Source organism: Coenobita brevimanus, chromosome 24, assembly GCF_032717465.1.
Source record: "Coenobita brevimanus isolate Jiangsu-jjx chromosome 24, ASM3271746v2, whole genome shotgun sequence".
NCBI lineage: Eukaryota > Metazoa > Arthropoda > Malacostraca > Decapoda > Coenobitidae > Coenobita > Coenobita brevimanus.
Window position 1 is genome coordinate 23,579,934 of NC_136977.1, and position 20,711 is coordinate 23,600,644.

Genomic DNA, 20,711 nt, shown 5'->3' on the forward strand with positions numbered 1-20,711 from the left:
AGAGGACGCATTGGAACTGTAGGCGAACTTTTATCCCTAACTGTGCAGCGCAGGAGAAAGTGGTGATTATTTTTATGTCCACCGTTCCTCCCCAAACATGGTGTTCGATACTACTTTACCCTTGCTGGGGGAGATACCGTCCTGAGGTTACTTACCCATCCACCTCTCTCTCTCTCTTCCCCCCCCCTCCCTCTTCCAGTCCCCTCCAACCCCTCTCTCTCCCCGTATCCTTTACTCATCCCCAAACTTTCTTCCCTCCTTACCCCCAACCTTACCCCAATTCTCCTGTCCCCTCCCTCTGCTCCCCCCTCTCTTTCATCTCATTCTGTTCTCCCCTCGCCTCCCTCTGATCGTCTCCTCCCTTTTTCTCCTTCTTTCTCCGCCCTTTCTTGTCCTTACTGACGCCTCCAACCATTCCTCCACTTTACCTTCCCTTTTCCACATCCCTCTCCTCTTCCTTTCTCTCCTCATTGCTCCCCAGCTCGTCTTTCCTCTCCCTCTCTCATCTAGCCCTTTCCTCTCCCTCATCTCTTCTCCTCTTCCTCATCTCCCCTCTTCCGTTCCCTCTCTTCTTCTATGCTTCATTCTCCTTCCCACTTTTTTCACACTCTCCCCCCAAGCCGTGACCTCTGTCTTGACCCCCACGCGACCCCACTCTCTCTTCTGATTATTCCATGCCGCCCCGACCGTTGGCTCAGTGTTGGGTTGGGGGCAGTGTGTCTTGCCTTATTGTTTAGGTTCTGTGTCCACTCCTTAAGATATATGTAGTTCGCAGTGGGTCTGTTTCCTCTCGTGAATTGTTATCTTTTTCCCTCTCCATATTTTCCTCTCTTCACTTGACTCCTCTTGTCTTCTCCTGTACTGCCGTTCCTAGCCACACTGGCTTTCTTTTTCTTCTCTCTCTTTGTTCTTAGTATTCTTTTCCTGATCCACTTTTACTGTCAGTATGGAGTCTCGCGAACCCTTATAATTCTCCTCTCTTTCATTCCAGCTCTTCTTTTCTCTTCTCTTGTGTTCACTTAGCATCCCTACTCTTCTCTCACCTATTATCTCCTCATACCCTGTCTTGCTTGTCATTTTCCTTTTGTTATTTTTAGACGGTTGTCCAGTCCTTTCTATGTCCAGTCCGCATGGGTTGCCTTTCCTTTAGTTATTTTCTCCTATTCTTATGTACTGACTCAGGGCTGTGTTGCCTAGTTTTGTCTTCTCTTCTCTTCTTCGTATACATGCAGTTCACACGGTATTTCTTGCCTTCTCTCACCACGACATTTTCACCTACTCTTGTCTTCTCTTGCATTGCCGTGCGTAGAGTGTATATATACACAACGACTTATCTTGCTCTCGTGTTCCTGAACTCTGTTCTTTTGAATTCTCAACCCTCTGGCTTCGGCTTTCCTGTCATTCTCTGACTAAATATATCTGTGCTGTTTACTTATCCCCTAATTCTACTGACTTTCAAAAATTCTTCGACTATCTTACTTCTACGATGGAACACATTCTATCCATTTCTCCTTTCTCAGAAATCTCCATTTTAGGAGATTTCAATGTTCACCACCACCTTTGGCTAACCTCTCCTTTCACTGATCCACCTGGTGAACAAGCCTACACCTTTTCTATCCTTAATGACCTAGAGCAGCTTGTACAGCGCCCTACCCGTATCCCAGACCGCTTTGGAGAGAGCTCCAACATACTTGACCTCTTCCTTACAACTAATCCTTCTGCTTACAGTGTTAATCTTTTCTCTCCGTTGGGCTCCTCCGATCACAACCTTATCACCTTAACCTGTCCTATCACTCCGGTACGGCCTGTGGACCCTCCAGGGAAACGTCATCTGTGGCATTTTGGAGCCGCGGATTGGGAGGCCCTCAGGCAGTACTTCTTTGATTTTCCCTGGAATGATTATTGCTTCCATGGCCGGGAGCCATCTGGGTGTGCCCTGCGCATTACGGAGGTTATTCTCTCGGGCATGGAAGCATACGTTCCTTTCTCATATCCTTTGACTAACGCAAGAAAGCCTTGGTTTAATCACGCTTGTTCTAATATGTCCGCAACAAGGAGAGGGCCTACAAAAGGTACCGGAGCCAACCCACCCCTGAATCACATCATCTTTACATTTCTATCAGGAATCGTGCTTAGTCTGTTCTTTTCTCTGCTAAAAATAATTTCATCCGTACTAAATGCTCTCGACTCTCCAACTTGAATTCTTCCCGCTCCTTCTGGTACCTTGCCAAAAACCTTTCTAACAACTTTACCTCATCATCCTTCCCTCCTCTTTTCTACTCTGATAGTTCTGTAGCTATTTCTTCTACTGACAAAGCAGATCTCTTCGCACAGACTTTCTCCTTCAATTCCACATTAGACGATTCCTGGGCTGTTCCTCCATCACTTCCCCCCTCTGACTTCCTCATGGCTGACATTAAAATTTCTTCAGCTGATGTATTTTCTGCCATCACTGGCCTCAATACAAACAAGACATATGGGCCTGATGGAGTCCCTCCTGTTGTTCTCAAGAACTGTGCTTCTGTGCTTACACCCTGCCTAGGCAAACTCTGTCCACTTGTACCTTTCCTTCTTGCTGGAAGTTTGCTCTCATTCAACCAGTCCCAAAGAAGGGCGACCACTCCCAACCCTCCAATTATCGTCCAATTGCTTTAACGTCCTGTATTTCAAAAGTTTTCGAGTCAATTCTCAATAGAAAAATTTCAAGGCATCTTTCCTATCACAACCTTCTTTTTGATCGTCAGTACGGGTTCCATCAGGGACGCTCCACTGGCGATCTTCTCACCTACCTTTCAGACTCCTGGTCATCCTCCTTTCGGGACTTTGGCGAAAGCTTTGCCATTGCACTTGACATCTCTAAGGCTTTCGATCGAGTCTGGCATAAATTTTTAGTTTCCAAACTGCCCTCTTACGGTTTCTATCCTTCTATCTGTGCCTTCATAGCTAGCTTCCTTTCTGGTCGTTCTATAGCCGCTGTTGTAGACGGCCATCGTTCTTCTCCTAGATCTATCAACAGTGGTGTTCCTCAGGGTTCTGTCCTATCACCAACTCTCTTCCTTTTATTCATCAATGACCTTCTAAGCTGTACATCTAACTCTATCCACTTATACGCTGATGACTCCACCCTTCACCTTTTTCATTGTTCATCTCTGTCCTTCAGTCTCATCCTATTTATTTCCATCGTTCTTCATTTCTCACAGCCCTTTTCTTCATTCTCTCTCTCTCTCTCTCTCTCTCTCTCTTTCTCTTCCCCTGTCCCATTTCACAAATCCGGCACGCATTCCTCTATTGCCCACTTTTCTCCTCTCTGGACAATTGTTTCTCCTTCCTCACTTTATCTTCTCCTCTCCAGCACTTTCGTTCTCTCTTCTCTTCTGTAATTCTCTGAACAAGAATTTCTCCTCTCTCTTCGACATTTTTGTCTCCTTTCTATCTCCCTTCTCCTCTTCGGTCGTCTCCATTTCTCTTGTCAGTCTCTCCTCTGCAGAGAGCTGTTTCCCCTCTTTCCTCAGTTTTTCTCTTCTCTCGACCTCTCCTTTTCTTTGCCCTTTTGTAATAGTTTCATCACCAGTGTGCTCTCCGTTCTCTGTGATAAAGGGCCCTATTTTTGGAGTTATTACCTCTTTGCTTCTTAAGTATCTGAAATGCTTTGGGATTTAATTTGATGATATTGGCAATATGTGCCCGATGATTTTTCTTACTCCGTTTAATTAATTTCATGACCTTCCATCGAAGAGCATTATATTTATTTATATCACTTTAACACTCTGTGATATTATAATTTTTATGCGCAAGATTTTTTGCTACCAGACAATGTTTAATATCAAAGGTCCACCATTTGTATTTAGATTTTTTGGCAGGCCTTCTATTGCACGTTGGAATACATAACCTGACCTCATTGTTTAGTTTCTCTTAAAAAGTTCCATGCATCAGTACCTAATGTTTCAACAATGGGATGCCAGTCACCTGCACTTTAACTTAGAATTTGCCCTCTTATAGTTGGGCACTTTCTCACAACTGGCCCTGGCACTGTCTTCACTGAATTAATGCTAAATGTAACTATGTGATGATTACTTGTATTAAATTTTCTCCTACGGTAATGTTACTCACCAAAGTCTGTGATGAGGCTAAGACAAGATCGTGGATGTTTGCTTCACGTGTCAGATAATTTAGAAACTGATACAATGAACTTTCCTGCAAGTTAGTATATGGGTCTAACCCTGTGCGTGAGGATAGGACTTCTCACCATTTTGGAACTGGTAAATTAAAATCACCAAATATTACGGTGCTTTGCAGAGGATTTAACTATAATCCATTACACATTCGAAAGCTAACCATTACCTGGCATGAAGAATAACCTAAGATAATACTATAACCTGAAATATCCACATAACAGATTTGAAGTCACAACACAGTCATACAATACACAAATAATTATATATATGCCTGAGAAGTCACGATATATGATAATACAGTTTTATCTGTAAAGAAATGGGAGAGATATTTTGCTGTAAGCATTAATGTAAGTAGAAAAACAAAGTTGTTGGGCAGTAACAACAAGACTCACCTGGCATCGAAGATATAAACGACACTGACAATCACTTGTTTCATAAATTTATAGTTTACAGTTATAAAATAATGGATCACTAGTATAGTGAAAAACACTATCTTAATCCATTAATACTAAAATTAACTCTGAGATAGAAAAAAAATACAGAAAACACAAATTCTTATGGATTTTTGAGGATACCTTGTCTGACCCTCTGGCGGGACATTTCGGAAGTAACTGCATATCCTGGACAAAGATATGTGAGCACCAAGGTAAAACAAACTATTTATATATGATACAAACTGTTTTTTACCTAATTGTAAAGCAGTGCAGATCACTGTCTAAATCTCAGCACTCAATGAGATCATACAAAAATAAACTGAGTCTCATGTTCAATACCGTCTGTCAAACAAAGCTAATACTGGATATCTAACACACATCTACAAACAAACCATACTTACACTGCAGAAACTACACTTAGCGACCAGACAATCATCTAGATCACTCACCTAGATGCAGGACTATCACACTATTGCAATCACACACTCAAAACACTGAAACAGGGTACTTAAGGGGCTTTCACATATTCAGGAGTCGGGCGAAGAGTCACCAAGAGTTCAAACTCCTCGTGGATTCTTGTCAATTTGGCCAAGAATCCAGCAATCTGAGACTGCGCCCAGGTGGGGGCTACAAGTAGCTATATGCATAGCTTATGAATTGCTACGAGTTCCCTAGGGCAGCGCTATGAGTAGCTAAGAGTCACTACACATTGCCGAACCAAATGGTCCGTAAAAGTCCACGAGTAGCCATGAGTAGCTAAGAGTAGCTAAGACCCCCCTCTAGATTAGTTACGAGTGCACTACGACCATCAAGTCTTTGATGCGAGACTGTCAGGAGTGTCGGGCGAAAAAAAAAATCTATCTATCTATCTATATGTATGAAGGATGTGATGCAGGTGGACTACTCATTCAATGGTGAGCTTGCATTTAGGATAGGCCTACGTATCCTCAACGACCATGGCCGGGGGTGCCCACGAATTGAAACTACTGAAGCTGCAGGTGGATTTGGCATGTGAAGCGGCCGATATCAATGTGGCAATATGTGGGCTGTTACTTGAGAAGAAGGAAAGGAAGCAAAAGAGGAGAACCCTTTGAAGCAGGTTATGGCTGCTACGACATTCTATGTACGGCCAGTACGAGAAACTTATTGAAGAGTTGAAATCAGAGGTCTCCCATAGCTTCAGGAAATTTCTTCGAGTGGATGACAACATGTTCATGGAACTGCCTGAAAGGGTTGGTTCCCGTATCGAATAGAAGGACACCTGGAGGAAGTCACTGTCACCTGGGTTGAGGTTGGCCATCACTCTACGCTACCTGGCAACTGGAGATAGCTACAAAATCTTTCATATGGCTTGAGAGTGGCTCACAATACCATCTCACCATATCAAGCGGATAAAAAAAAAAAAAAAAAGATAGTGCCTCCCGAGATCCATTCGATATGTGACGACACCTGGCACCTCAAAACCAGCGGTCACCTACTCCCAGCAAACTCTCAGTGACTCCTACCACACTTTTACCATGCTCTCGGCATATTCGTAGCGACTCATAGATAACTCTTAGCTACTCTTCGTAACTCGTGCATGAAACGAAACTAAACTTTTGATCACTCCTGTGAAACTCCTACCCACTCTTGGAGGACTCCTTACTACTCTTACCAACTCATGGCGACTCTTAGCTGCTCTTATTACTCACAACGATTCTTAGCAACTCGCAAAGGTTTTTTGATACAAGAATCAGCTGAGAGAAGCTATGAGTCGCTAAGAGTCGCTAAGGGTAGTCACGAACGCCTTAGGTACGCACTAAGAGTTTTAAAAACTCGTAGCGGTTCTCGAAAAATTTTGAATATGTCTAAAACATCATGAGTGCGCGAGGAGTCCCGAGACGGAGCCGAGAGTCCGTAGGACTGTAGAGGAACTGTCAGGAGTAGGCTGCAGTGTCTCAAGAACAGCAACTCGCAATGATTCTTCGTCCGACACCTGAATGTATGAAAGCCCCTTTAGCTGTGGGTATTGGCAGAGTAGACGAGGAGGTCGAACCAGCAAGGCAGTCAGTCAGTCAGCTGCGTCGGACAGTGAACTACTTGGGGAAAGGTGGGTCAGACAGTGAGGTGGTGAGGGAGAGGTGGGTCAGACAGTGATGTGATGTGAGAGAGGTGGATCAGATAATGGGGTGGTGGGGAAGAGGCAGGTCAGAGACTGAGGTGGTGGGAGAGAGGTAGGTCACACAGTGAGGTGGTGGGGGAGAGGCGGGTCAGACAGTGGGGTGTGAGGAAAGGTGGGTCAGACAGTGAGGTGTGGAGGAGAAATGGGTCAGACAGTGAGGTGGTGGGGAATAGTTGGGTTAGACAGTGAGGTAATGGTGAATAGATGGGTCAGACAATGTGTATGGGAGGGATGGGATCAGACAGAGAGGTGGTGAGGGAAGGGCAGGGTCATACATTGAGATGATGATGATGGAGGGGAGGTGGGGTCAGACAATGAGGTGGTGGGGAATAAATGGGATCAGATTGTGAGATGATGATGGTAGGGTGACGTCAGACAGTGAGACAGGGGACGGGGAGGAGGATGGGTCAGTGGGTTAGGAAGAAATGTTGGAGTATAGGACAGGTTGAGGTCAATGATGTGTGATAGAAAATTAGATCAAATGTTGTGAGGAGTGGTGATGATTGGGGAAAAAAAAAATAAATGGTGAATTCAGACAGAAAGCATGAGCCAGAAATGTTGTGAGGAGGTGGACTTGGAAATGCAGTTAGCTAGTGGAGGGAGCTATAGGCTAAAAATAAATAAATAAATAAATAAATCAGGTGTTGTCCTGGGAGAAGAGAAAAATGGTGGGTGTGGGTCAAACAAGTAGTAGTAAGGGGTCCAGAAAGGCTGGGTCAGAATGGCAAAGAGATTGGGGCAAAAATACAGTCAGGTTATGGAGCAAGCGATGGAGTGAAGAATAAAGTGTTATTAGGAATGGACAGGCAGTGGTGGGAGGGGAAAGGTAGGGGTTGTTGCATGTAATAGAAGTGAGATAAAAAGGGGAAAGATAGGGTCATTTATTGAGAGAGGTGTTTTAAGTCGCCGAAAAAATGGGAGGGGGGGGGGGCAAAGAAGTATTATTATTTTGAAAGTAAAAAAATTAGTAAGAGAACACCGGTAAGTAAATGAAACAAGGGCCCGTCTGGGTATGGGTGGAGTCAAGAGTTAAGCAGAGATCTGGGGGATGATGTGAAGTGCTTATATAGTCAAATTAAATAATGGACCGAACTGCAGGACCCTCGCTATCAGAATAATTCAATGACTCCGCCGATAACAAACAGAGCCTCGGTGACAGATACAACCCGATTTGTGTCACTCGTATGGTAATGCGTATCAACGAATCGGAAATTAATTTAATGCCGGCATCTGTTTGGCCCCAAGGCAAGTTCGTTTGAATTTAACTATTTTCAACCTCACGATAAAGTTTCCCGCACCATGTCTGCTAAAATCGTCTGGTGGTGGCAACAAAAAGAGATGGGATTTACTAACCTGTATCTCTTTACCTCCAAGATACTTCTATTTAACCTGTTTGTATTTGCTTTATACTGTTTTGCTTAATTCACGAAAGAATTTCCCCAAGCTGAATTAAATCGTCTGGTATTAGCGAAAAGACAGTTACAATAGACTTCAGTTGAACCTGAAGGCCGTGTCTGTTTACCGCTCAAGAAAGTTCCTTCGGTATTAACTATACTTCTAACCTTTCCAGAGGTCTCTCTTACAAAACGTAATAAAATAATCTGGTGCAAACTAGAATACAGTAGATGAGATAAGTAAAACTGTCTCTCTACCTCGAGCAACTTCCTCTGGTGTGAACGAGATTTGTAATCTCTTACACTACGAAAGATTTCCCTCAGCTAGAGAAAAAAATCGTCTGGTGGTAGCAAGAATAACATGAGCTAAATATACTGTAGGTCGTGTCTGTTTACTGGAAGAATTATCCTCTGCCCTTAAATGAATTTCTAATCACCTCCACCAGAAGATATTTCCTTTTTGGCTGAGAAAATAGTCCGTCGCTAGCAAAAAAAGAAAAAAAAAAAAAAAAAAAAGTTGAAATGATGTCAATGTGTGAAACAGTAGTTCGGAGACCGTGTCTGTTGATCGCTGAAGCATATCCATTCAGCATGAATCTTAACTGTTTTACGCCTTCACTATGAGAATAAAATCGTCTGGCTGCATCAGGTATAAAATGAAAAATACGTTGTCGTTGTACAGGTGTGAATTTCAGCTGAAGTTGTTTACCATCAGAGAGGATACAATACAAACTGGGCAAACCTTTCCCCGCATGCTTACTCTCCATTACGAGAGGTCTTTTTAAAGGTAAATCAGGTAGTGCGGCGGTAGCAAAAATAAAACATACACAACATTGTTTGACAGCTTCAGGAAAAATATACTGGGAAGAAAAGGGATCTATATCTTGTTTTTGTTGATTTGGAAAAGGCCTTTGACAGAGTCCCTAGAGAGGTGGTGAAGTGGGCAATGAGAAAGCTTGGCTTGGAGGAGTGGCTGGTTAGGGTGGTCATGGCTATGTATGTGGGTGCTGACACCCAGGTATGAGTGAATGGAGATTTGAGTGATGGGTTTTCCTTGAATGTTGGTGTGCATCAGCTGTCAGTTTTGAGTCTCATGTTGTTTATCATGGTACTTGAAGCCCTTTCACGTGACTTTAGAAACGGACTCCCGTGGGAGTTGTTGTATGCTGATGATTTGGTGTTGATTGCAGAGAACGAAAGGGAGGCAGAGGAAAGGTTTAGGAAGTGAAGAGATGGTATGGGGCACAAGGGCTTAAGGGTAAATGCAGATAAAACAAAAGTGATGATATCTAGGGTTGGTGGCGGTACTGTCAAAAACGAGGGAGAATAGCCATGTGCAGTTTGCCACAAGGGCGTGGGAAGTAATTCCATCTTGTGCGGTGTTTGTGATAAATGGGTGCATAAGAGATGTAGTGGTATTAGAGGTAGACTGCAAGATAATGATGATTTTATGTGTACGGCGTGTCGGGGAGAGCAGGTGGAGATTGTCAGACGTGACAGAATTGAACTTGTTGGTGAATCTCTTGAGTGTGTGGAAGAGTTTTTTATTTGGGAGACATATTGTGTGCTGGAGGTGGGGCTGGAGCTAGCTCTGTGGCTAGGGAGAGAAGTGGTTGGAAGAAGTTCAGGGAGCTCTTGCCTCTCCTGACATTGAGAGGACTCTCCCTACGTTCTAAGGGGTCTTTGTATGCAGCATATGTTAGGAGTGTGATGCTGTATGGTAGTGAGACCTGGGCGGTGAAGGAGGAGGATATTCGCCGGCTCAGACGCACAGAAATGACAATGATTAGGTGGATGTGTAGTGCGTCCCTGCTTCCAAGGTCTGGGGGGGCTGGGTTCACGATGGAAGAGTTGAGAGGTAGGATGGGACTGGAGTGTATTGGTGTTGTGATGAGGAGAGGTAGATTGAGATGGTTTGGACATGTGGAGAGGATGGGGGATGATAATTGGGTGAGGAAGGTGAGAAGTGTTAATATTGGTGGTGGGGTTACGAGGGGTAGATCGAGAAAGACATGGGACGAGATCATTAAGTGTGACCTCAGGGTTAAGGGACTGAACAGGGAGGCTGCAATGGATCGTGCAGCATGGAGAGCCGCCATTAGGTGACCAAGGCCGACGCATGCAAGCATGTTGGAGCCTTTAAAAACGAAAACCAAAACGAAAACCAAAACGGTGTTCTATTGAAGGAGTGAAAGCAATAAAGCAGAAACAGACTGTGTTCTGTCGAAGGATTAGAAGGAATAACACAAAGTAGACGGAATTCTGCTGATAGAGTGAGAGGAAACAGAAATAGACGATAATCTATTGAAAGAATGAATGGAGACTTTTCACATATTATTTCTGACCCCATCAGTACGAGAGGTATATACCCCAAGCTAAAATTAGGGAAAAAAAATCTACATGCAACAAGTGCAGAAATCACAGTAACAGCAGAGTAGTTAACCCATTCCTTGCGATGATGAAATTGCTTTTTAATGCCTGTTGCCTTCAAGATTTTTTTTTTTCTTCCAGTTTGTGAAAGACGTAGCAAAGGGGCTAAAAATAGACACTTCACTACCATGGCGTATTCTTACTCCTCTTGTTGCATTCTGACAACTTTTCTTAATCTTAGAAAAGGTTGACTGAAATGCTGCGGTAGCAACGTACAAACCAAGGCATTTTTAGAAAGATAAGTCTCTCCCAGGCTTAAAAGAATTATGTGAAGGTAGAAAGAACTTTCCAGCAAAAGACGTCATTGTAGTGAAAGACTCAGGGTCCACCAAAGTTAGTTGACTTGGAAGAGAAGAGAAATAGACATTTTTGGGGTAAAACTTTCTCCCAAATCGCCTAATACTGAACATAGTTTTGTCAAATTGTCATTGTGAAGGAACTACCGTACGGCTCGTAAAGCAAAATGTAAATTGAGGGAGGAAGGGAGGAAGGGTGTGTGTGTGTGTGTGTGTGTGTGTGTGTGTGTGTGTGTGTGTGTGTGTGTGTGTTGTGAAGTTTTTGGTGAATACTTAGGCGAAGGTTGGTGAGACGCTGTGGATAAGTGAGTGCGAGTGTCGTGTGGTGATGTGTGGTGAGTGGAAGAGAGTGAGTGAGTGAGTGAAAGTAGTGTGGTGAGAGCAAAAGAAAGTATTTGCGACATGTACTTGCCCGTCCAGGTGTAGGCACGAGGCGAACCTTGCTGATGGAAGTGTCTATTAATGTGCTGAGGGATGGAAGTGTTGGAAGGAGGTATTCATAAAGAATTCATAAAAGGATATTAGCCAAAGTTTACCATAGACAGTTTCCCATTGCATTAAATGTGTGCCAGAAGGAGTTCTGTCTGGATATGTTTTTCACTCAAACCCTTCAGAGCGCGAGTGCCCCAGGAAGGTACTGCATTGTGACTATGGGTGATACACAGTCCTGTATACACAACTTGCTGGAAAAAAAAAAAAAAAAAAAAAAAAAAGGTTATGGTGCCTGGCGTGTTTTATAGCCATAGTCTCTACAACAAATGTCTCTTCCAAGCACCTTCTCCTTTGCGATTTATTTTCCAAGGAACTCTTGAAATCGCAATAGAGGACAGGGGTCGAACTCGCTCAAATAAATCGTCTCCCGGTAAACAGGATAAAGTACCCAGGTTTCTGTGAAGGTTTGATATTAACACAGCTTGCATGAGGAACGACCAAGAGAGGACCAACGTACAATATGCGATAAAATATTAGGGAAAAGGTGTGAGGGAGGTTCCTTAGCAAACGAGATTACGGTCATTAGTGTGGCGAGTGACTTAACTGTGTGTGTGTGTGTGTGTGTGTGTGTGTGTGTGTGTGTGTGAGAGAGAGAGAGAGAGAGAGAGAGAGAGAAAGAGAGAGAGTTTGTGTACAATTCATCAGTCACTATTCCATCAGTATAAGGAAGCTTCCTACACAAGAAGGTGGTCGTTTTATATGCCACGTATGCAGATCACCCCATTATTCATTCCCTGGGGTTACTTGTGTTCGTATAGCTCGATAAACGACATGGAAGGAATGACTGACTGACACTAAATCTTGCCGCATACTTCTGTCCGCATCGATTTCCACAAGGTTTATATGACCGACTACACAGCAAGACCTTTCCTAAGTACACAAATAAACTTACAGTCTTTTACATTCGTAAGATTTGCTTTTGCGGGAAGGACATTCGAAGAAATGTATAGAATTTTCCCATTATTGTACACACTTACGATAATCTTCCTGTTGTAACTAAAGTTTGTATTTGTACACCATTGCGAAAGAAAGGACAATGCAAAGTCTTCCCATGCTCGGATCCACAAACTTACTATGAATCTTCCCGTGATCAAATCCGCAAACAAGTATGATATACTTTTCCCATCCTACAAGGTTTAAAGAACCGACTACCCAGCAAGTTCTTTCGTTCATTCTGAAATCCACGAACTTACGACCATTTCCATCTCCCACACACGAACTACTACTCACAGAATAATTTCCTAAGTCATATCGAAGTTTCACAGACAAACGTACGATAATTTTCCTGTCGTGAGTAAGATTTGACTGTGGCAAGAAGGTGGTGATGTAGAGATTAAAATGCTGGGCTGAGGACTATGTAGTATGAGTTTCGGTCCTAACATTTGCAGTGAACAAGTTGTAAATTTGGATTCCGTATCACCATGTTCACTGCTCCTCCCTATGGCCTAACCGCACGTCATAAGAACACTCACAGATACAGTAGCACCAAATCTGAATGAGATATCCATAGATTTCACAACACATACGTGGGATTAAGGGCAGCTGTATAAAACTGTGGGCAAGCGTTAGTGCCTGATGCCAGGTGACGCGTGAGGGATGTAAGGGTCAGCTTTGTACTTTTGTGTTGTTAGTTGACTACACTAATGCACCTCGGGAACTGGACCAGAGTCGAATGCACTGGAAAAAAAAAATACATATGGAGAATGCAGTCAGAAATCTGACTTACATTCAGTTTTTACTAATCTCTACACCTGCATACATTACATTCCAACACCCCACCCCCCTACCTGCATACATCATGTACCAGCACCTTCACATCTGTGAGTACGTACGCACGCTCGCGCACACACACACACACACACACACACACACACACACACACACACACACACACACACACACACACACACACACACACACACACACACACACACACACACACACACACACACACACACACACACACACACACACACAAACACACACACACACACACAGACCAGCACTGTCAAACCTACATGCAGCATCAACACACTATCTATAGACGTTTATTCACAATTTATCCATACACGGATTCAGCGATCGCCCCCAGCACCTGTCACCTCGCACAACAACCATACATCAACCCACACCAAACCTGCATTTACAACACCGGGCACACACCAACCCCACCTACACACACAAACATCTCCAAACTTGTAGGCACAACCCAACCACACACCCCTTCACCCATCACTCCCTAAGTCTGTCTTCCCACACACCCGAACCTGTCACATCAACACTCCTGCCAGAACCCACCAATATCCCGAAATCTGTTTCTACACACCACATCAACCAAACGCCTCTTCAACCATTAACCCAAAGTTTGTCATGCGACACACCCAAACACGTCACGCCAACACACCCAAACCCGTTACACCAGCACACCAGCCAATACACACCAACACCTCCAAACCTTTGTTCACACACCAACCAACCACACACAACTTCACCCCCCCCCTCCCCTCATCCTCTCACCCTCTCACCCCGCACACCCAAACCCGTCACACCGGTGCTGAGTGAGGGAAGGCCCCAGCCGCGACCCCTCACCAGTTCGGGGTCAAAGTTCACCTCCCCCGGCCTCAACCCCACGGCTTGGATGTGTGTTGCGGGGCTGGAGAGAGTGGTGATAAGTCTTCATCAGCTGTCAATACTCGCCCAGTTGGTGTGAGGTTAGGTTAAGGTTTATTTAAAGCTTTTGGAGTGGGTTTAAGGTTTAGGCTAGGTTAGATTAAGGTAGGCTATATTTAGCTTAGGTTTTGGTTTCAGTTACCATAAGTTAGGTTTGGTTAGGCTAGATTAGGATAAAGTTAGATTAGGTTAAGTGTGGGTGTCGAGGGGCTGGGGGGAGCGGCAATGCATCTTCGACAATTGGCATGAGTCGTCCCGCTGGTGTGAGCACTAAGGGGAGTGGGAGAATGGGAGGGAACAGGAGAATTGGCTATTTAAGCAGGGAGAGAAGAGAGTGGAGGTTAATCAAAGAATGGGAGAAAAGGGAGACTCAGAGTGGTTAAGCAGGGGGGAAAATGGGTTGGGATGAACTGGGAAAATGAGGAAAATGTTATCTGGAATGGGGACAGGGAAATGAGGTGGTCCGACAGGGAAAGGAGAGAATGTATCAGTAAATGGCTGGACGAAAAGAAGATGACATTGACAAGGAGAAACTGGAGGCTGTAGTTTGGGATGGGTAGGTAACAAGTTGATTTGGATACTAGAGAAAAAAAAGGGATATTTGCTGCAGATGAATGGTTATAGATGGAAAAGGGGTGGATTGGTAACTGAATGGAAAAGAAGAGAAACTGTGTGTCTTCAGTAAAGCCAAAATATCACTGTGTCCTTTCACTGACATATTTTTTATCATTTATCATTGGGCAGGGACGCCCTCATAAATTTCATCATGATCTTCCATTAATGTTTCTGTAATCTGGTGAAAAGACAGATGAATAGGCAGACACAAAAAATATAAACTCCACATAGCTTCTAAGGCGGAGGTAAACAAGGAATAGCGTTGTGAGGTCAGGGAAATAAAAAGGGACAAGAATGCAAATGCGTGGTTTACAACAGATATTGAATGATTAGGGAGGGGAAGAAAGGGATGGATTTGTGTGAGAGGAAGAAGAAAGAAAGTGCTGAGATGGGAAAAAATAAGAGGTGGGATGATGCGAGAGGAAGAGGAGAAGGGGGATTGAGGTGGAAACAAATGAGATGATTCGGGAAGTGAAGAATGAGGTGGAATGGTGCGAGAGGAAAACGTAGAAGGACGGTGAGATGGAAGAGAAATGAGGTGGTTCAAGGATGTGAAGAAAAGGGTGACTTGGTACAAACACGGAAAGAGAGGGGTGGGAGGGCGAAAGAAGAAGCAAAGACTGCAAAGATACATGCGTATAAGGAGATTGAAAAAATATTAAAATGGTTAAAAGAACAGAAAAAAATGATAGATAAATCTATGGAGAAAAGTAATTGAAGACGAAGACAAGAGGAAAGAAGAAACGGAGTGGTCTGATGAAAGATTATAAAGAAAAGAATGAACATATGGAAGTGAAATACTAGTCAAGATAGAAATACGAGTTTATAAAAGGAAAGAAATATAAAACGTGGCTTGGAGAAAGGATAAACAGAAACGGATGAGTAGGCTATAGGAAAAAATGATGATGGAGAAAACACCACAAGGGGACGAAGATGAAAATATGAAGGAGAGGGGCCAATAGGCAAAAGGTAGAAACGATAAACTTTGAGGTAATGTTAAGAGAGAAATTGGTGGTGATTAGCGAAGAGGATGGCGACGAGAGCTGAAGTATAAAGTCAGGGGTACGAAAAATAAAAGGTCGAGAAGAGGCTGGGAGATGGAAGAGGAGGGGGAGGGAAGAGGGAAGAAATGGAAGAGGAAAAAGCTGGGGAGGGAAAGAGAGAAGAAAAGAGGGAGAGAGGGAGAGAAGGAAGCTGGAAAGAGGGAGGTAAAGAGGATGAATAAGAGGGAGGAGAAAGAGGAGAGAAGGAAAGAGGTAAAGTAGAAGGAAGCTGAATAAGGAAAGGAGGAGGAAAAGGGGGAGGGAGAGAGGGCGAGGGGAGAAAGATGCTCATTTAGGTAAGAAACGGGAAAGGGGCGGGGAGGAGAAAATGGGGGATGGATGGAAAGGGGGGGGGGGATGTTGGGGAGACTGGGAGAGAGAGGAAGGGAAAGAAGCTGGGAATGGAGAGAGAGAGAGAGAGAGAGAGAGGAGTTTAACTGAAATGAAGGAAGTATAAGAAAAACAGTGGAGGTATGAGCATGGAATCTTTCGAATTGTAAAACAGAAGTATCACTGAATCGAAAAAGTAGAAAGTCTCTAACATGATCATTGTTTTATCGCCATTTCGATTGTCATCATCATCGTCATCATCATCATCACCATCACCATTACAAGTTTGAGGCAGGTAAGATCGAAAACAAGAATGTGGTAAAACTATCATCAGAAAGCACAGTGAAAACAAACCACACGTCGTTCACAAACGACTCATGCCTTCGTAAATTTGTCACTTGAGGTAAAGGCAATGAGTTTATGATAACAGGAACATCAAAGGAAAGTAAAAAAAATATGTAAGAAGAAATATAATTAATGGGTTGGAAACTGCAAGAATAAAATGCGATGTTATGGATGAGAAGAAACATATCCCAAATTTCTTCACTACGATCACGAATACGGTTTTATTAATATTATTTTTCTAAGATTAAGGGAGACTTTAAAGGATTAGATATAGATTTCATTAACCCTTTTACTGCTAGAGAGCCTTCTATGTTGAACGAAAATCGTCTGGATGTAGCCTGAAAGACGACTAAAAAACACGTAATCTTAGCGAAATACTGAACGAACTCTTACAGCCTGATGACGTATATTTTTCATTGTATTAACCTGGAGTCGATAATATATAGCCTTAGAAAGGCATCTTGCAGTGGAGAGGTTAGGAACGATCTCCATTAAACTCCTGCACTGTGATGCCTCCCCAGGGCTAAACAAATTTGTCAGGAGGTTGATTGAGTAAAACAAAAAAAGATCTGCTGGCCGCAGAGGTGAAAGGTGGCCGCTAGCGAAGAGAAACGGCCGAGTATATGAGGATGTTAGGTAGAGACAAGATTCCCACGTTCAGGTGTGTAGGCTTCACAGTGGAACACCTGGAGATCCCTTTTGACATCTTAAGGCGTCCCACTGCTCCCTCTCTTCTCCCTCCCCTCCCCGTCTGTACAGTACCAACCAGTATTTCTCTTCATCTCTCCTCTGCCTTGCCCTATTTATTCTACCTTTCCTCTTTCTCCACCTACCTTTGTCTCTCGTTCATACTATCCAGCCTTCCTTCTGGTTGTCCTTTCCTTTCTACCTCTCATCCCTACACTGCCCTGCCTCTCTTTCCCACCCTAACTTACCCAACCCTACCCTGTCTCCCCAGTCCTTCCTTTCTCCCTCACCTCATCTCAGTCTTCTGTTTTCCTTTCCTTCTCCCACCTCTTCCTATCTTATCCCTCCTTCCCATCCACTCTCCCCTTCCCTACCCTTCCCCTCTACCCCAACCCCCACCCAGCATGCCTCTAGCCCCTTTCTCACCTTAAACTCACAAAAGAAACCAGCCTTATGTCTGTAAAGTGACCCGTTAAAAACGCTGAACATTAAAATCACCAGAATCCCAGAGGGTTCATATTTACTAACCTGTTGAAATCGCTTAGATCTGTACGGCAATTCATTATCTAATAGCATGAAATCTGGACATCGCAACTTATTAAATCCCTAAAATCTCAATGACGAGCTCTTAGCGTGGGATTGGTGCTTACTAACCCGTTGAAAACACTAAAATTTCGATAGCAATGGCAACTACTCGTGGCATGGAAGAAGTTGTTACTGGTGTGTTGGAATCACTTCAATCTCTATGGTAAGTCACCATCTCATGTAATCACCGAAATCGTAGTAGTATCTCTCTGCAGTATTTTATAATTTATATTATAAAACATAGGTCGAAAATAAATAAAATTCCGCATTGCATGCTGTAGCTGTACAGCATGTGCTACTGTCACTCACTGAAATAATAGATAACACTGGCCTCAGTTAACAAATTTACGAAAAAAAGAAACAACATATAGAACTAAAACATGATACTTCTTCATTAACTATAGATTCGAGTACGGTGAAAGAACAGATGATTCTCACGGGGAATTCATCATGCACCGATGTTAGGATTCTTAGCATCTGTTCAAACGACACCAGTTTTCCCGGACAAAATGACAAAGAACCACAGAGTCCGGCCACAAAGCATTACTGGAGGCGACCAAGTTCATAAAGGCGATAATAAAAGAAGCGGATGCGTTTCGTCATTGCCAAAGATTGTTCGGAGGTATTCACAGGCAATAATGCATTTGTTTATATATACTTTTGTACTTTTATAAACTTCTTTCTACACGGTAACAATTTTGTTGAACTTAGAAAGGGCATGACATAGCAAACGAAGTCTGTGTTCAGTAACAACAGTTCTCAATGTGTACTCTGTATTAAATGCAATAATCCTGAGACAGCAGCATCAGAATAAGGTGACGTCCTTCTAGTAAAAGGGTTAAAATGTACTGGTGGAGAATAATTAACTCTGACAATGTGAGATTCTTAGAAGAAGAAGAAGAAAAAGAAGAAAATAACAACTCCATCAGCCACAACTATATGGGTTATGATATACGATTTATCTTTGGAGATTAACCCCTCGAGGATGACGAGCCACTTCTTAACTAAATCAAATTGTCTGCTAATGGCAAGCAAAAAACAGGGACGACTTCCAACGTCCTGAAAGAATTACTGAAGACTATTTATATTCCTTGGAAAAGGAGGCACTACTCTTTAGATGAACAAGACCGTCTGGCAGAAACACAAATAAAATAATTAAAACCCTTATTATGTCCTTCAGTTATAAAATTTTGAGATTTCCTCATATCCTGTAATTTTAGACCAGCAATATAAAAATAATGTGACTGGTTATTGACATGCATGACTGACATAAATAATAAAATTTACAACTGTGATAATCTCCTCCTCCCTTGTGTGTGTGTGTGTGTGTGTGTGTGTGTGTGTGTGTGTGTGTGTGTGTGTATTAAAATTCTGTTTGTGGGCCTGTGTGTTTGTGTGTATTAAAATTCTATTTGTGGACCTGTCTGAATCATAACTGCTTACATTCTTGCACATAGTCTTGCCTGTAAACTGACGCAGAACCAAAAAGGAACACACACACACACACACACACACACACACACACACATAACAGAAGTCCAACAGTCAATTTCAATAACTGAGTTAACAGATGGCGTAATACAAAGCATGATCTCAAAGAGAGAGAGAGAGAGAGAGAGAGAGAGAGAGAGAGAGAGAGAGAGAGAGAGAGAGAGATTGTTCTAATAGTGATAGGGGAATGAAGAGCCAAGAGTTGATGGGTAAATAAAGGTTGAAGAGGGGAAGGGGAGATGAAAGATAGGGGAGGCTGACCAACCATCGATCCATCCATCCAGCCATCCATTCATCCTTCCTGCCAGTCATTACCTCAGCCATGGATAAATTCAACTGGCCATCCGTTTACATATCTAGTGTGTGTGTGTGTGTGTGTGTGTGTGTGTGTGTGTGTGTGTGTGTGTGTTTCTCCATCCAGTAACCTGCCTCAACCAAGCCATGCATCAAGCCATCTACTCTGTCTTACTACCCATCCAACAGCTTACTCGAACCATCCAACTACCGTCCAATTACTCTGTTATGGTCATTACGAGATGGAAGGGTGGCGACGACTCTTCGTTGCCGTTACGTCTATTATGCCCCCCGGTTGGACAGAGAGACACAGCAGGGAGAAAGGTGAGAGGGTCATTATTATTATTATTATTATTAAGAGAGAGAGAGAGAGAGAGAGAGAGAGAGAGAGAGAGAGAGAGAGAGAGAGAGAGAAACGCCTGAGGATGAGGAAGATGCTCAGGGAATGTTATTGTTTTTAATAGGTGAGGGAGAGGTAAGTGAGGCGACAAGTGACTGGGAAGGAGGGGAAAGAAGAGAGAGATGAAAGGCAATATCTGGAGGGAGAAACTGGGAAGGAGAGAAGGGAGATATGAGAGGTGATGAAAGGAATTAGAGACTGGGATGGTAATGGAGAAGAGGGAGTTTGGGTAGGGGTGAGAGAAAATGGTGGGAAGAACTGAAAATGGAGGGAGAAGCAGGGCGGAGAGAGAGTTCAAGAAAGAGAGAGAGAGAGAGAGAGAGAGAGACGGCCTGGGGAATGGGGGAAGTGATGGAGGGAAAGGGAGGCTGGGATAAGAAGCTGGGAGAGATTTAAGAGACTCGGTCAGGATGTGTAATTGTTTTCAGAGAGACGGTGTGGAGGAGAGAGGGGGAGGTATTATAAAATGGAAGATGTGTGGGAGAGGAGTGGAGAGGGGAGAAAAGTAAGGGAGAGAAAAGATGGGTGAAGAGGGAAGAGAAATGGGGTGGAGGATAGAAGAGACAGATTGGGGAAGAGAGAAGTAGGATGGAAGAAATGATGGTGCAAGGAAGGAGAAAAAGAAAGGAAGAAGGGATTTTTTTTTTTTTTGAATAACAGAACAGAGGAAGGAAAAACAAATGAATAAAAAAAAAAATCATACTCCTGATTACAGGTGTCCTCCATTAATTTAAAAATCTGTGACAGCTGGACTTGAACAGCCGTATGTTGAAGTTTCGGGGGAAACCAGTCTGGGGAAGCGAGTTCCAAAAAGATGCTGTTCGGGGAATAAAAGAATTCCGATAAACAGAAGTTCTGTAATAAGGCAG